This window comes from Sander vitreus, chromosome 3 (genome assembly GCF_031162955.1).
Source record: "Sander vitreus isolate 19-12246 chromosome 3, sanVit1, whole genome shotgun sequence".
NCBI classification, from domain to species: domain Eukaryota; kingdom Metazoa; phylum Chordata; class Actinopteri; order Perciformes; family Percidae; genus Sander; species Sander vitreus.
In genome coordinates this window covers 37168234-37182395 of record NC_135857.1, presented here as the reverse complement: position 1 = coordinate 37182395, position 14162 = coordinate 37168234, and the positions used below count along the sequence as shown (strand labels likewise).

Below are 14162 nucleotides of genomic sequence, written 5' to 3'. Positions count from 1 at the left end.
CAGTAATATTGATGTTGTTCTCATGCATCACGTTGCCCTCAGTCCAACACTCCTCTCGGTACGGGCCGGAGTCTGAATGGGTCAGGTTGAGGATGGTGTAAGAAGAAGTTTTCACCGTGCTGACAAGTCGTTGTTTCAAGTGTTGAGGTACTGAGGAGGTGTTGGACCAGAGGTCAGAGGTGTTCCACAGGACAAGCTTCTCCTCACCAACAGATCTGGAGATCAGGCAGGAGTTGGTGTTCTCGGGGAGCTTGAAGGTGTAACGGTCTCCTTCCTGTTTGATGATGATCCGTTCTTGTGCATGGATGTTGTTGATGAGAGCAAACAGCAGGAAGGAGATCTCTGTGACTGCAGCCATTCTGCTCCGAGGTCGACAAACACTGACACCACTCAGCTCATATACGCTGTTCACCTCTAACCCTCATCAGCAGCTGCTCTTTATCTGTTACCAAACATGAGATGAGAGAGAGGGTGTGTGTGTGTGTGTGTGTGTGTGTGGGGGGGGGGGTGTCTGTGTGTACAAACACACAGACACCCCCCCCCCACACACACACACACACACACAATAAAGGTTGAAGTGTGTGGTTCTGAAACAGAGATACAGGCATAAATCAGTAAAATGTACAACTATTTATTACATACCTAGCAGGTATGTAATAAAACAAACACAATCAAGAGGTTAAAGTATAGTTTTGTTATATATGACTTAAATGCAGTGTTATAATAAATGCTTATTACTAACCAAATATAAGACTTAAAGTGCAGTAGTACACTATATCCCTGGTCAAAGACTAATTTGCTGCGCATTAAATCTTCACATTCTCCGCTCTGTGTTCTTAGTCAACATGTGTTTTTATGTTTACACCATAGAGCAGCACTTTTAATTTCATAGTTTGTACTTGCAGTGACAATAAAGTCAATTCTGATGCTCGTTCCCATGTCCCACGTCCCCTGAACGCAGCACGAGCCCCGGTTAAAACCTGGGATTATGGAAATATAAAAATAAACACTAAACTAAACGTTGATCATGTTCACGTTAGTGGAGTTTAAACTGTTTAGAATAAACAAAGGGACATTTTGTTTTGGGTGCAGCCTTTTTGCTGTGACATCACGATGAACACTGTGACATCACGATGAACACTGTGACATCACGATGAACACTGTGACTCTCGACGGCCATGTATAAGACGGGTCAGGTGAGACTACTGTCCTCCTCGACGGCCATGTGTAAGACGGGTCAGGTGAGACTACTGTCCCCCTAGATGGCCATGTATAAGACGGGTCAGGTGAGACTACTGTCCCCCTCGACGGCCATGTATAAGACGGGTCAGGTGAGACTACTTTCCTCCTCGACGGCCATGTATAAGACGGGTCAGGTGAGACTACTGTCCTCCTCGACGGCCATGTGTAAGACGGGTCAGGTGAGACTACTGTCCCCCTAGATGGCCATGTATAAGACGGGTCAGGTGAGACTACTTTCCTCCTCGACGTCCATGTATAAGACGGGTCAGGTGAGACTACTGTCCTCCTCGACGGCCATGTGTAAGACGGGTCAGGTGAGACTACTGTCCTCCTCGACGGCCACGTATAAGACGGGTCAGGTGAGACTACTGTCCCCCTAGATTGCCATGTATAAGATGGGTCAGGTGAGACTACTGTCCTCCTCGACGGCCATGTATAAGACGGGTCAGGTGAGACTACTGTCCTCCTCGACGGCCATGTGTAAGACGGGTCAGGTGAGACTACTGTCCTCCTCGACGGCCATGTATAAGACGGGTCAGGTGGGACTACTGTCCTCCTCGACGGCCAAGTGTAAGACGGGTCAGGTGAGACTACTTTCCTCCTCGACGGCCATGTGTAAGACGGGTCAGGTGAGACTACTGTCCTCCTCGACGGCCATGTATAAGACGGGTCAGGTGAGACTACTGTCCCCCTCGATGGCCATGTATAAGACGGGTCAGGTGAGACTACTGTCCTCCTCGACGGCCATGTATAAGACGGGTCAGGTGAGACTAATGTCCCCCTCGACGGCCATGTATAAGACGGGTCAGGTGAGACTTCTGTCCTCCTCGACGGCCATGTATAAGACGGGTCAGGTGAGACTACTGTCCTCCTCGACGGCCATGTATAAGACGGGTCAGGTGAGACTACTGTCCTCCTCGACGGCCACGTATAAGACGGGTCAGGTGAGACTACTGTCCCCCTCGACGGCCATGTATAAGACGGGTCAGGTGAGACTACTGTGCTCCTCGACGGCCATGTATAAGACGGGTCAGGTGAGACTACTGTCCCCCTCGACGGCCATGTGTAAGACGGGTCAGGTGAGACTACTTTCCTCCTCGACGGCCATGTGTAAGACGGGTCAGGTGAGACTACTTTCCTCCTCGACGGCCATGTGTAAGATGGGTCAGGTGAGACTACTGTCCCCCTAGATGGCCATGTATAAGACGGGTCAGGTGAGACTTCTTTCCTCCTCGACGGCCATGTATAAGACGGGTCAGGTGAGACTACTTTCCTCCTCGACGGCCATGTATAAGACGGGTCAGGTGAGACTACTGTCCCCCTCGACGGCCATGTATAAGACGGGTCAGGTGAGACTACTGTCCCCCCTCGACGGCCATGTATAAGACGGGTCAGGTGAGACTACTGTCCCTCCCTCGACGGCCACGTGTAAGACGGGTCAGGTGAGACTACTGTCCCCCTCGACGGCCATGTGTAAGACGGGTCAGGTGAGACTACTTTCCTCCTCGACGGCCATGTATAAGACGGGTCAGGTGAGACTACTGTCCCCCTAGATTGCCATGTATAAGATGGGTCAGGTGAGACTACTTTCCTCCTCGACGGCCATGTATAAGACGGGTCAGGTGAGACTACTGTCCCCCTAGATGGCCATGTGTAAGACGGGTCAGGTGAGACTACTGTCCCCCCTCGACGGCCACGTGTAAGACGGGTCAGGTGAGACTACTGTCCTCCTCGACGGCCACGTATAAGACGGGTCAGGTGAGACTACTGTCCCTCCCTCGACGGCCATGTATAAGACGGGTCAGGTGAGACTACTGTCCCCCCTCGACGGCCATGTATAAGACGGGTCAGGTGAGACTACTGTCCTCCCCGACGGCCACGTATAACACGGGTCAGGTGAGACTACTGTCATCCTCGACGGCCACGTATAAGACGGGTCAGGTGAGACTACTGTCCTCCTCGACGGCCACGTATAAGACGGGTCAGGTGAGACTACTGTCCTCCTCGACGGCCATGTATAAGACGGGTCAGGTGAGACTACTGTCCCCCTCGACGGCCACGTATAAGACGGGTCAGGTGAGACTACTGTCCCTCCCTCGACGGCCACGTATAAGACGGGTCAGGTGAGACTACTGTCCCTCCCTCGACGGCCATGTATAAGACGGGTCAGGTGAGACTACTGTCCTCCTCGACGGCCATGTATAAGACGGGTCAGGTGAGACTACTGTCCTCCTCGACGGCCATGTATAAGACGGGTCAGGTGAGACTACTGTCCCCCTCGACGGCCATGTATAAGACGGGTCAGGTGAGACTACTGTCCCTCCCTCGACGGCCATGTATAAGACGGGTCAGGTGAGACTACTGTCCCCCTCGACGGCCATGTATAAGACGGGTCAGGTGAGACTACTGTCCCTCCCTCGACGGCCATGTATAAGACGGGTCAGGTGAGACTACTGTCCCCCTCGACGGCCATGTATAAGACGGGTCAGGTGAGACTACTGTCCCTCCCTCGACGGCCACGTATAAGACGGGTCAGGTGAGACTACTGTCCCTCCCTCGACGGCCACGTATAAGACGGGTCAGGTGAGACTACTGTCCCTCCCTCGACGGCCATGTATAAGACGGGTCAGGTGAGACTACTGTCCCCCTCGACGGCCATGTATAAGACGGGTCAGGTGAGACTACTGTCCCTCCCTCGACGGCCATGTATAAGACGGGTCAGGTGAGACTACTGTCCCTCCCTCGACGGCCATGTATAAGACGGGTCAGGTGAGACTACTGTCCCTCCTCGACGGCCATGTATAAGACGGGTCAGGTGAGACTACTGTCCCCCTCGACGGCCATGTATAAGACGGGTCAGGTGAGACTACTGTCCCTCCCTCGACGGCCATGTATAAGACGGGTCAGGTGAGACTACTGTCCCCCTCGACGGCCATGTATAAGACGGGTCAGGTGAGACTACTGTCCCTCCCTCGACGGCCATGTATAAGACGGGTCAGGTGAGACTACTGTCCCCCTCGACGGCCATGTGTAAGACGGGTCAGGTGAGACTACTGTCCCTCCCTCGACGGCCATGTATAAGACGGGTCAGGTGAGACTACTGTCCCCCTCGACGGCCATGTATAAGACGGGTCAGGTGAGACTACTGTCCCCCTCGACGGCCATGTATAAGACGGGTCAGGTGAGACTACTGTCCTCCTCGACGGCCATGTATAAGACGGGTCAGGTGAGACTACTGTCCTCCTCGACGGCCATGTATAAGACGGGTCAGGTGAGACTACTTTCCTCCTCGACGGCCATGTATAAGACGGGTCAGGTGAGACTACTGTCCTCCTCGACGGCCATGTATAAGACGGGTCAGGTGAGACTACTGTCCCCCCTCGACGGCCATGTATAAGACGGGTCAGGTGAGACTACTGTCCCTCCCTCGACGGCCATGTATAAGACGGGTCAGGTGAGACTACTGTCCCTCCCTCGACGGCCATGTATAAGACGGGTCAGGTGAGACTACTGTCCCTCCCTCGACGGCCACGTATAAGACGGGTCAGGTGAGACTACTGTCCCTCCCTCGACGGCCACGTATAAGACGGGTCAGGTGAGACTACTGTCCCCCTCGACGGCCATGTATAAGACGGGTCAGGTGAGACTACTGTCCCTCCTCGACGGCCACGTATAAGACGGGTCAGGTGAGACTACTGTCCCCCTCGACGGCCATGTGTAAGACGGGTCAGGTGAGACTACTGTCCCCCCTCGACGGCCATGTATAAGACGGGTCAGGTGAGACTACTGTCCCTCCCTCGACGGCCACGTGTAAGACGGGTCAGGTGAGACTACTGTCCCCCTCGACGGCCATGTATAAGACGGGTCAGGTGAGACTACTGTCCTCCCTCGACGGCCATGTATAAGACGGGTCAGGTGAGACTACTGTCCCTCCCTCGACGGCCACGTATAAGACGGGTCAGGTGAGACTACTGTCCTCCCTCGACGGCCATGTATAAGACGGGTCAGGTGAGACTACTGTCCCCTCGACGGCCATGTGTAAGACGGGTCAGGTGAGACTACTTTCCTCCTCGACGGCCATGTATAAGACGGGTCAGGTGAGACTACTGTCCCCCTAGATGGCCATGTATAAGACGGGTCAGGTGAGACTACTGTCCCCTCGACGGCCATGTGTAAGACGGGTCAGGTGAGACTACTTTCCTCCTCGACGGCCATGTATAAGACGGGTCAGGTGAGACTACTGTCCCTCCCTCGACGGCCATGTATAAGACGGGTCAGGTGAGACTACTGTCCCCCCTCGACGGCCATGTATAAGACGGGTCAGGTGAGACTACTGTCCCTCCCTCGACGGCCATGTATAAGACGGGTCAGGTGAGACTACTGTCCCCCTCGACGGCCATGTATAAGACGGGTCAGGTGAGACTACTGTCCTCCTCGACGTCCATGTATAAGACGGGTCAGAACATGCCAACCATAGTATGTCTTTAAGACCAGAGTCCTCTATATGCTGACAGGTCTGCAGTTAGCTGCCACCCGTTTAGCAAGAGCTGAAGTCATTTTTTGGGATTTGGTTTCCTCAACAGGTCGGCTAGTAGTACTCTCCAACATACTGCTTAGCCTGATCCTGCTAGCATCAACCTGAGTCACGTTAATTAGCTCGTAGCTGGTAGCTCCAGCTGGACGTGCTGCGGTGATATTTTAATTCAGCTTTACTCAACGTGCATATGGTTTAGACTTGTCTACGAGCCGTCAGGAGTTTAGGAAAATAAAAAGCTCCATTCAGAGTTATTGCTGCTGTGTTTCTCCATCATGCTGCAGCCTGCAGCAGCAGGATGTGTTAGGAGGAAGTGGCAGCTTGATGAGAAGTAACGGTGCTGCAAAGGGTCAAAATAGTAGCTGTTAGGCCCCACGCCAAGCCCAGTGAGGTGGAAATACATTAATAAATGGAGGCATGAGATTAAAAAAAATTAACGCATTATGCCCGGCCCTTAATCGCATCGCGATTAACGCGTTAATGCTGACATCCCTAGTCCATACATACAATTCTCATCTCCGTGCGTGTTGTAACTCTGTCTGACGGCTCCACCGCTAGCTTAGCCTAGCACAGATCCTGGAGGTAACTGGCTCCATCTAGTCTAGCTTAGCACAGATCCTGGAGGTAACTGGCTCCATCTAGCCTAGCTTAGCACAGATCCTGGAGGTAACCGGCTCCATCTAGCCTAGCTTAGCACAGATCCTGGAGGTAACCGGCTCCATCTAGCCTAGCTTAGCACAGATCCTGGAGGTAACCGGCTCCATCTAGCCTAGCTTAGCACAGATCCTGGAGGTAACCGGCTCCATCTAGCCTACTGCTCCGAATAAGTGACCAAAAAACGCCAACATGTTCCTATTTCCATGTTGTGATTTGTATAGTCACAGGGTGTACGAATAACAAGGTCACATGACACACAGCCATCTTCTAACCGTATATAAACTGGGAACTGTCGCAGTACAATGGCGGACTCAAATGCACGACTCAAACAGGGAATCACAGGTAAGTCTTTTATTGTTTGAGGAACAATGCAGCCGAAGGTACAAAAAGTGGCAAAAATCTTAATCAAAAAACAAATCAATAGTCACAACAACTACAATCTGGCACAGGTAAGTGGGACTGGTGAGTATTTAAGCATGGGGCTCGGGGAAGCTGAAAACAAACAGGGGAAACAAATTAGGGGCGGGGATGGTAATCATACAGACGGGAAAGCAGACAAAGGGAGGAAGAGACCTGAAATGAGGGTAGATAGTGGTTGTTCGTCCCTCAGGACATCTATATATAGATGAAATTACTTGTTTCGCTTCACTATATATATATATATACATACATACTGTATATAGTGAAAGAGAAACAACGTTTCACCGTGGACCAAGTAGTGTTACACATTTAAAATATATAAAAACAACATTATATAAAAAACGACAAACGAGACAGGCTACACTTAGTGCACACACATTACAGACTACACATAAAGTACAATTACTACTTAAAGGAGAGCCTTTAAGACAGACCAGGGACAGGACAGACAACAGACAACAGAAGACACGACGTCACCACCAGCTCAGAGATGCTGTGTCTGAATGTAGTTCAGTGGTCACATGTTGTACTTTGTAGTACTACATTCCTTTATTCTAATCATGGTCTGTTTATTCTTGTGTAAAAGTAAATAGTTAAACTTCCACCGTGTGGTCCAGTGGATGTTTTCATGTGGATTAAGACGAGGAGATGTAGAAGAGAGTCGAGCTAATGCTTCATTCTGGGGAAACATACACCATTTAAATGTGTGCATACTAATATATCTGAAGGCAGGAATTTAGACGTCAGAAGGTTTTTCTCGCCACTGTTACACCAAATGATCAACCCAGTCTCACGGCACTTTGTGAAATGGTCACGTTATTTAATCTATGGAATCGTGTACAATGACACGTTTTTCTCGTTTTTTTCGTGTTGGTGAGGATGATTTTTAAAGTAATGTATTTAAATGGGAAGAACTCTTCTCGTTTCCTGGCGTGTGGCGTGTCGTTTCCCCGTTGGTCTTTTCCGAAATTGATGCTTCCCATTACGTACCGACCAGCACAAATACATTACGTTCTCAGCAACACCAAAATCGTGTCCGTGTACACCAGAAAAGAAGTGATGTCTTTAAGAATTTACCCCAAATCAGTTACAAAGAGATAGAAAAAGTGCTTTCTTTAATGCAGAGATAGTATACCCTAACCCAGGGGTGATTAAATGATTTATTAAAAATGTAATATCAATAACTTATTTCACCAGTAAATTCCTCTTAAACGACAACAAAAAAAATACTGGATGGGAAAAGGGTATTTTACAATTACTTTGAATGCAGCACGAGGCTGGCGAGGCTGAGTCTGTGTTTCAGACAGCGGCAGCTAAAGTCTGTTGGACCCTCTCCAGTGAAATACAGACACCCTTTACACCGTTTAGCTGTCAGCATTTTAACCGTGTTTACTCCAGCTGCTAGCTAACGGTAGGCTAACGTTACCTGCTGTCAGGTGTAGTGTTAACTTGCTGACGGTAGGCTAACGTTACCTGCTGTCAGGTGTAGTGTTAACTAGCTGACGGTAGGCTAACGTTACCTGCTGTCAGGTGTAGTGTTAACTGGCTGACGGTAGGCTAACGTTACCTGCTGCCAGGTGTAGTGTTAACTAGCTGACGGTAGGCTAACGTTACCTGCTGCCAGGTGTAGTGTTAACTAGCTAACGGTAGGCTAACGTTACCTGCTGTCAGGTGTAGTGTTAACTGGCTGACGGTAGGCTAACGTTACCTGCTGTCAGGTGTAGTGTTAACTGGCTAACGGTAGGCTAACGTTACCTGCTGTCAGGTGTAGTGTTAACTGGCTAACGGTAGGCTAACGTTACCTGCTGTCAGGTGTAGTGTTAACTAGCTGACGGTACAGGGGGCCTTTGAAGTGTGAATTCACTCACAGATAAGTAACTTTCAGGGACTAGAAGCTCTGTTAACTTCCACTGGACTGTTTGCACAACCTGCATAAAAGCACGCCGAAATGTGTTCCTTCAGGCATCACTTGTTTTCAGTAGGAAGCATCTAAACAGTGCTGTGTCTTTTGTTTTTTTGTTAGCTGCTGCCAAGTGTAGCGTTGACTAGCGTCCCGTGCAGTGATGTTTCAGTTCCCTCTAACGTCCGTTTTTGGAGCATCAGAGAGAAGCGCAGGCATTTAAGTGGCACCTAAATGAGGCACCGAAATCTGCGTTGCTATTCGGTCCGGTAGATAACGGTCGTTAAGGCACCGGTGCCGTATTAGCTCCGGGTCTCAGACCCCCCCAAATAACAACTCTTCGGATCTACATGATTCACGTGGTTCACATTTTCCCATTCAAAACGGCGATTTTCGCCGAAAAGCGACTAGTTTGCAGGTATGTAAAATACTATATTTTTTATTATTTTCAAGTTTTTTTTTGAAAAATACAGAATTTTTTAGTTTATTGTACTTTTGTTTAAAATTATACCAAGTTTAAGAAAATACTCTTTTGAGCCGACAGAATCAAAAATAAATAAATGTTTTTAAATGGATTCCCCAGATATTTTATTATGAAGTTTCTGATGTTTTATTTTGAAGATTCTGTTTTATTTTGAAGTTTCTGATGTTTTATTTTGAAGTTTCTGATGTTTTATTTTGAAGTTTCTGACATTTCATTTTGAAGTTTCTGACATTTCATTTTGAAGTTTCTGATATTTTATTTTTAAGTTTCTGACGTTTTATTTTTAAGTTTGATATTTTATTTTGAAGATTCTATTTTATTTTGAAGTTTCGGATGTTTAATTTTGAAGTTTGATATTTTATTTTGAAGTTTGATATTTTATTTTGAAGTTTCTGACGTTTTATTTTGAAGTTTCTGATGTTTTATTTTGAAGTTTGACGTTTTATTTAGAAGTTTCTGATGTTTTATTTAGAAGTTTCTGATGTTTTATTTAGAAGTTTCTGACGTTTTATTTTGAAGTTTGAAAATTTATTTTGAAGTTTCTGTTTTATTTTGAAGTTTCTGAAATTTTATTTTGAAGTTTGTTTTATTTTGAAGTTTGAAGTTTTATTTTGAAGTTTCTGACGTCTTATTTTGAAGTTTGTTTTATTTTGAAGTTTCTGACATTTTATTTTGAAGTTTGACGTTTTATTTTGACGTTTCTGATGTTTTATTTTGAAGTTTCTGATGTTTTATTTTGAAGTTTCTGTTTTATTTTAAAGTTTCTGACATTTTATTTAGAAGTTTCTGATGTTTTATTTTGAAGTTTCTGACGTTTTATTTTGAAGTTTGACATTTTATTTTGAAGTTTCTGATGTTTTATTTTGAAGTTTCTGACATTTTATTTTGAAGTTTGACGTTTTATTTTGAAGTTTGTTTTATTTTGAAGTTTGACGTTTTATTTTGAAGTTTCTGACGTCTTATTTTGAAGTTTGTTTTATTTTGAAGTTTCTGACGTTTTATTTTCAAGTTTCTGACGTTTTATTTTGAAGATTCTAACGTTTTATTTTCAAGTTTCTGAGTGTCTGACGTCTTATTTTGAAGTTTGTTTTATTTTGAAGTTTGTTTTATTTTGAAGTTTCTGACGTTTTATTTTGAAGTTTGACGTTTTATTTTGAAGTTTCTGACGTTTTATTTTGAAGTTTCTGATGTTTTATTTTGAAGTTTGAAGTTTTATTTTGAAGTTTCTGACGTCTTATTTTGAAGTTTGTTTTATTTTGAAGTTTCTGACGTTTTATTTTGAAGATTCTAACGTTTTATTTTCAAGTTTCTGACGTTTTATTTTGAAGATTCTAACGTTTTATTTTGAAGTTTCTGAGTGTCTGACGTTTTATTTTGAAGTGTCTGATGTTTTATTTTGAAGTTTCTGATGTTTTATTTTGAAGTTTGTTTTATTTTGAAGTTTGTTTTATTTTGACGTTTCTGATGTTTTATTTTGAAGTTTCTGATGTTTTATTTTGAAGTTTGTGACGTTTTATTTTGAAGTTTGATTTATTTTGAAGTTTGTTTTATTTTGAAGTTTCTGACGTCTTATTTTGAAGTTTTATTTTGAAGTTTCTGACGTCTTATTTTGAAGTTTGTTTTATTTTGAAGTTTGACGTTTTATTTTGAAGTTTCTGACGTTTTATTTTGAAGATTCTGTTTTATTTTGAAGTTTCTGACATTTCATTTTGAAGTTTATGACATTTTATTTTGAAGTTTGATTTATTTTGAAGTTTCTGACGTTTTATTTTGAAGTTTGTTTTTATTTTTGAAGTTTGACGTTTTATTTTGAAGTTTGACGTTTTATTTTGACGTTTGTTTTATTTTGAAGTTTCTGACGTTTTATTTTGAAGTTTCTGATGTTTTATTTTGAAGTTTGTTTTATTTTGAAGTTTGACGTTTTATTTTGAAGTTTCTGATGTTTTATTTTGAAGTTTCTGATGTTTTATTTTGAAGTTTGTGACGTTTTATTTTGAAGTTTGTTTTATTTTGAAGTTTGACGTTTTATTTTGAAGTTTGTTTTATTTTGAAGTTTGTTTTATTTTGAAGTTTCTGTTTATTTTGAAGTTTCTGATGTTTTATTTTGAAGTTTCTGACATTTTATTTTGAAGTTTCTGATGTTTTATTTTGAAGTTTCTGACATTTTATTTTGAAGATTCTGTCATTTTATTTTGAAGTTTGACGTTTTATTTAAGTTTGATGTTTTATTTTGAAGTTTGTTTTATTTTGAAGTTTCTGATGTTTTATTTTGAAGTTTTTTTTATTTTGAAGTTTGATGTTTTATTTTGAAGTTTGTTTTATTTTGAAGTTTGTTTTATTTTGAAGTTTGACGTTTTATTTTGAAGTTTCTGACATTTTATTTTGAAGTTTCTGATGTTTTATTTTGATGTTTCTGACATTTTTATTTTGAAGTTTGTTTGATTTTGAACTTTCTGACGTTTTATTTTGAAGTTTGACGTTTTATTTTGAAGTTTCTGACGTTTTATTTTGAAGTTTGACGTTTTATTTTGAAGTTTCTGTTTTATTTTGAAGTTTCTGATGTTTTATTTTGAAGTTTGTGACATTTTATTTTGAAGTTTGTTTTATTTTGAAGTTTGTTTTATTTTGAAGTTTCTGACGTCTTATTTTGAAGTTTCTGTTTTATTTTGAAGTTTCTGACGTTTTATTTTGAAGTTTCTGACGTTTTATTTTGAAGTTTGACGTTTTATTTTGAAGTTTGACGTTTTATTTAAGTTTGACGTTTTATTTTGAAGTTTGTTTTATTTTGAAGTTTGACGTTTTATTTAAGTTTCTGACGTTTTATTTTGAAGTTTGTTTTATTTTGAAGTTTCTGATGTTTTATTTTGAAGTTTCTGATGTTTTATTTTGAAGTTTGACATTTTATTTTGAAGTTTCTGACATCTTATTTTGAAGTTTCTGACGTTTTATTTTCAAGTTTCTGACGTTTTATTTTGAAGATTCTGACGTTTTATTTTGAAGTTTCTGAGTGTCTGACGTTTTATTTTGAAGTGTCTGATGTTTTATTTTGAAGTTTCTGATGTTTTATTTAGAACATTGATGTTTTATTTTGAAGTTTCTGACGTTTTATGTTGAAGTTTCGGTTTTATTTAGAAGTTTCTGACGTTTTATTTTGAAGTTTGATATTTTATTTTGAAGATTCTGATGTTTTATTTTGATGTTTCTGACGTTTTATTTTGAAGTTTGTTTTATTTTGAAGTTTGACGTTTTATTTTGAAGTTTGATGTTTTATTTTGAAGTTTCTGACGTTTTATTTTGAAGTTTCTTATGTTTTATTTTGAAGTTTCTGACGTTTTATTTTGAAGTTTGTGACGTTTTATTTTGAAGTTTCTGACGTCTTATTTTGAAGTTTGTTTTATTTTGAAGTTTGTTTTATTTTGAAGTTTGTTTTATTTTGAAGTTTGACATTTTATTTTGAAGTTTGACGTTTTATTTTGAAGTTTCTTATGTTTTATTTTGAAGTTTCGGTTTTATTTTGAAGTTTCTGACGTTTTATTTTGAAGTTTGATAATTTATTTTGATGTATCTGACATTTTATTTTGAAGTTTCTGATGTTTTATTTTGAAGTTTCTGACGTCTTATTTTGAAGTTTCTGACGTTTTATTTTGAAGTTTGTTTTATTTTGAAGTTTCTGATGTTTTATTTTGAAGTTTGTGACGTTTTATTTTGAAGTTTCTGACGTTTTATTTTGAAGTTTCTGACGTTTTATTTTGAAGTTTCGGTTTTATTTTGAAGTTTCTGACGTTTTATTTTGAAGATTCTGTCATTTTATTTTGAAGTTTCGGTTTTATTTTGAAGTTTCTGACATTTTATTTTGAAGTTTCTGATGTGTTGTGTTCAAGTCAGTGAAAAAACTCAAATTAGTCAAATTAAAATATTTATTTAAAGCAATAAAACGTAACTCTTCATACACGTGTTCAGATCTTTTATACAGTTTTCAGCAAAACAAAAATAAAATAAAACAAAGTGAAAAAAAAATGTAAAACTTAAAAACTGTGAGTTTGTTTTTCCTCCAGAAAAAACGGTGGAATGTCCTTTAAAACCCCGCCGCCACCGCCGTCACATGACCCCGTCAGTCACATGACCCCGTCAGTCACATGACCCCGTCAGTCACATGACCCCGTCACCACCGCAGAGAAGCACAGAAGAAAGCAGTGAAGTAGCCTGAGCCTGTCTGAATGAATGAGTCTGATCAATGCGTCTGTTGGCAGCCTGAGACACTAATGATCCCAAACTCCACACAGGTGATGCTGCGTTCAGGTGCAACAGAGACAAACGGAAACTTCAGAGAGCTTTTAAATCTTCACATTCTCCGCTCTGAGTTGTTAGTCAACATGTGTTTTTTATGTTTACAGCATAGAGCAGCACTTTCAATTTCATGGTTTGTACTCAATTCTGATGCTCAACCGTATGTCCCACGTCCCCTGAACGCAGCATGAGCCCTGGTTAACACCTGGGATTATGGAAATATAAAAACGTCTTTAAACTAAACTTTGGTCATTTTCTCTCTCTGTGTTCATGTCAGTGGAGTTTAAACTGTTTAAAATAAACAAAAGGGACATTTTTGGATGTCAGCTGTTGGCTGTGACATCACGATGAACACTGTGACATCACGATGAACACTGTGACATCACGATGAGCAGGTAAGACATGATATATGTAAACACACACAGACAGACAGAAATACTGAAGTGTACATATGAAGTGGATCCAGAGAGATGATTGGGTTCCAGTCTGTAAACATGACAACAGATTAACTCCACGGCACAAACACGAGAAAAACAGAGACTCTCTAAAAACATCGGGTTGACCTAGTGACATCACAGGGGAAGCTCCGCCCCCCTTCAGCCATATTTTCATTAACTTAAAAAAAACTTTTCTCGTCC

The 14162-nt window shown here is 42.2% G+C and overlaps 1 non-coding gene across 1 annotated transcript; it reads right to left on the bottom strand.

Moving 5' to 3' along the window:
- Positions 1 to 471: 471 nt before the first annotated feature.
- Positions 472 to 572, bottom strand: LOC144516044 (small nucleolar RNA SNORA23). Its single transcript, XR_013501802.1, has one exon. It is a non-coding gene; the product is annotated as a small nucleolar RNA SNORA23 (small nucleolar RNA).
- Between the last annotated feature and the right edge of the window lie 13590 nt (positions 573 to 14162).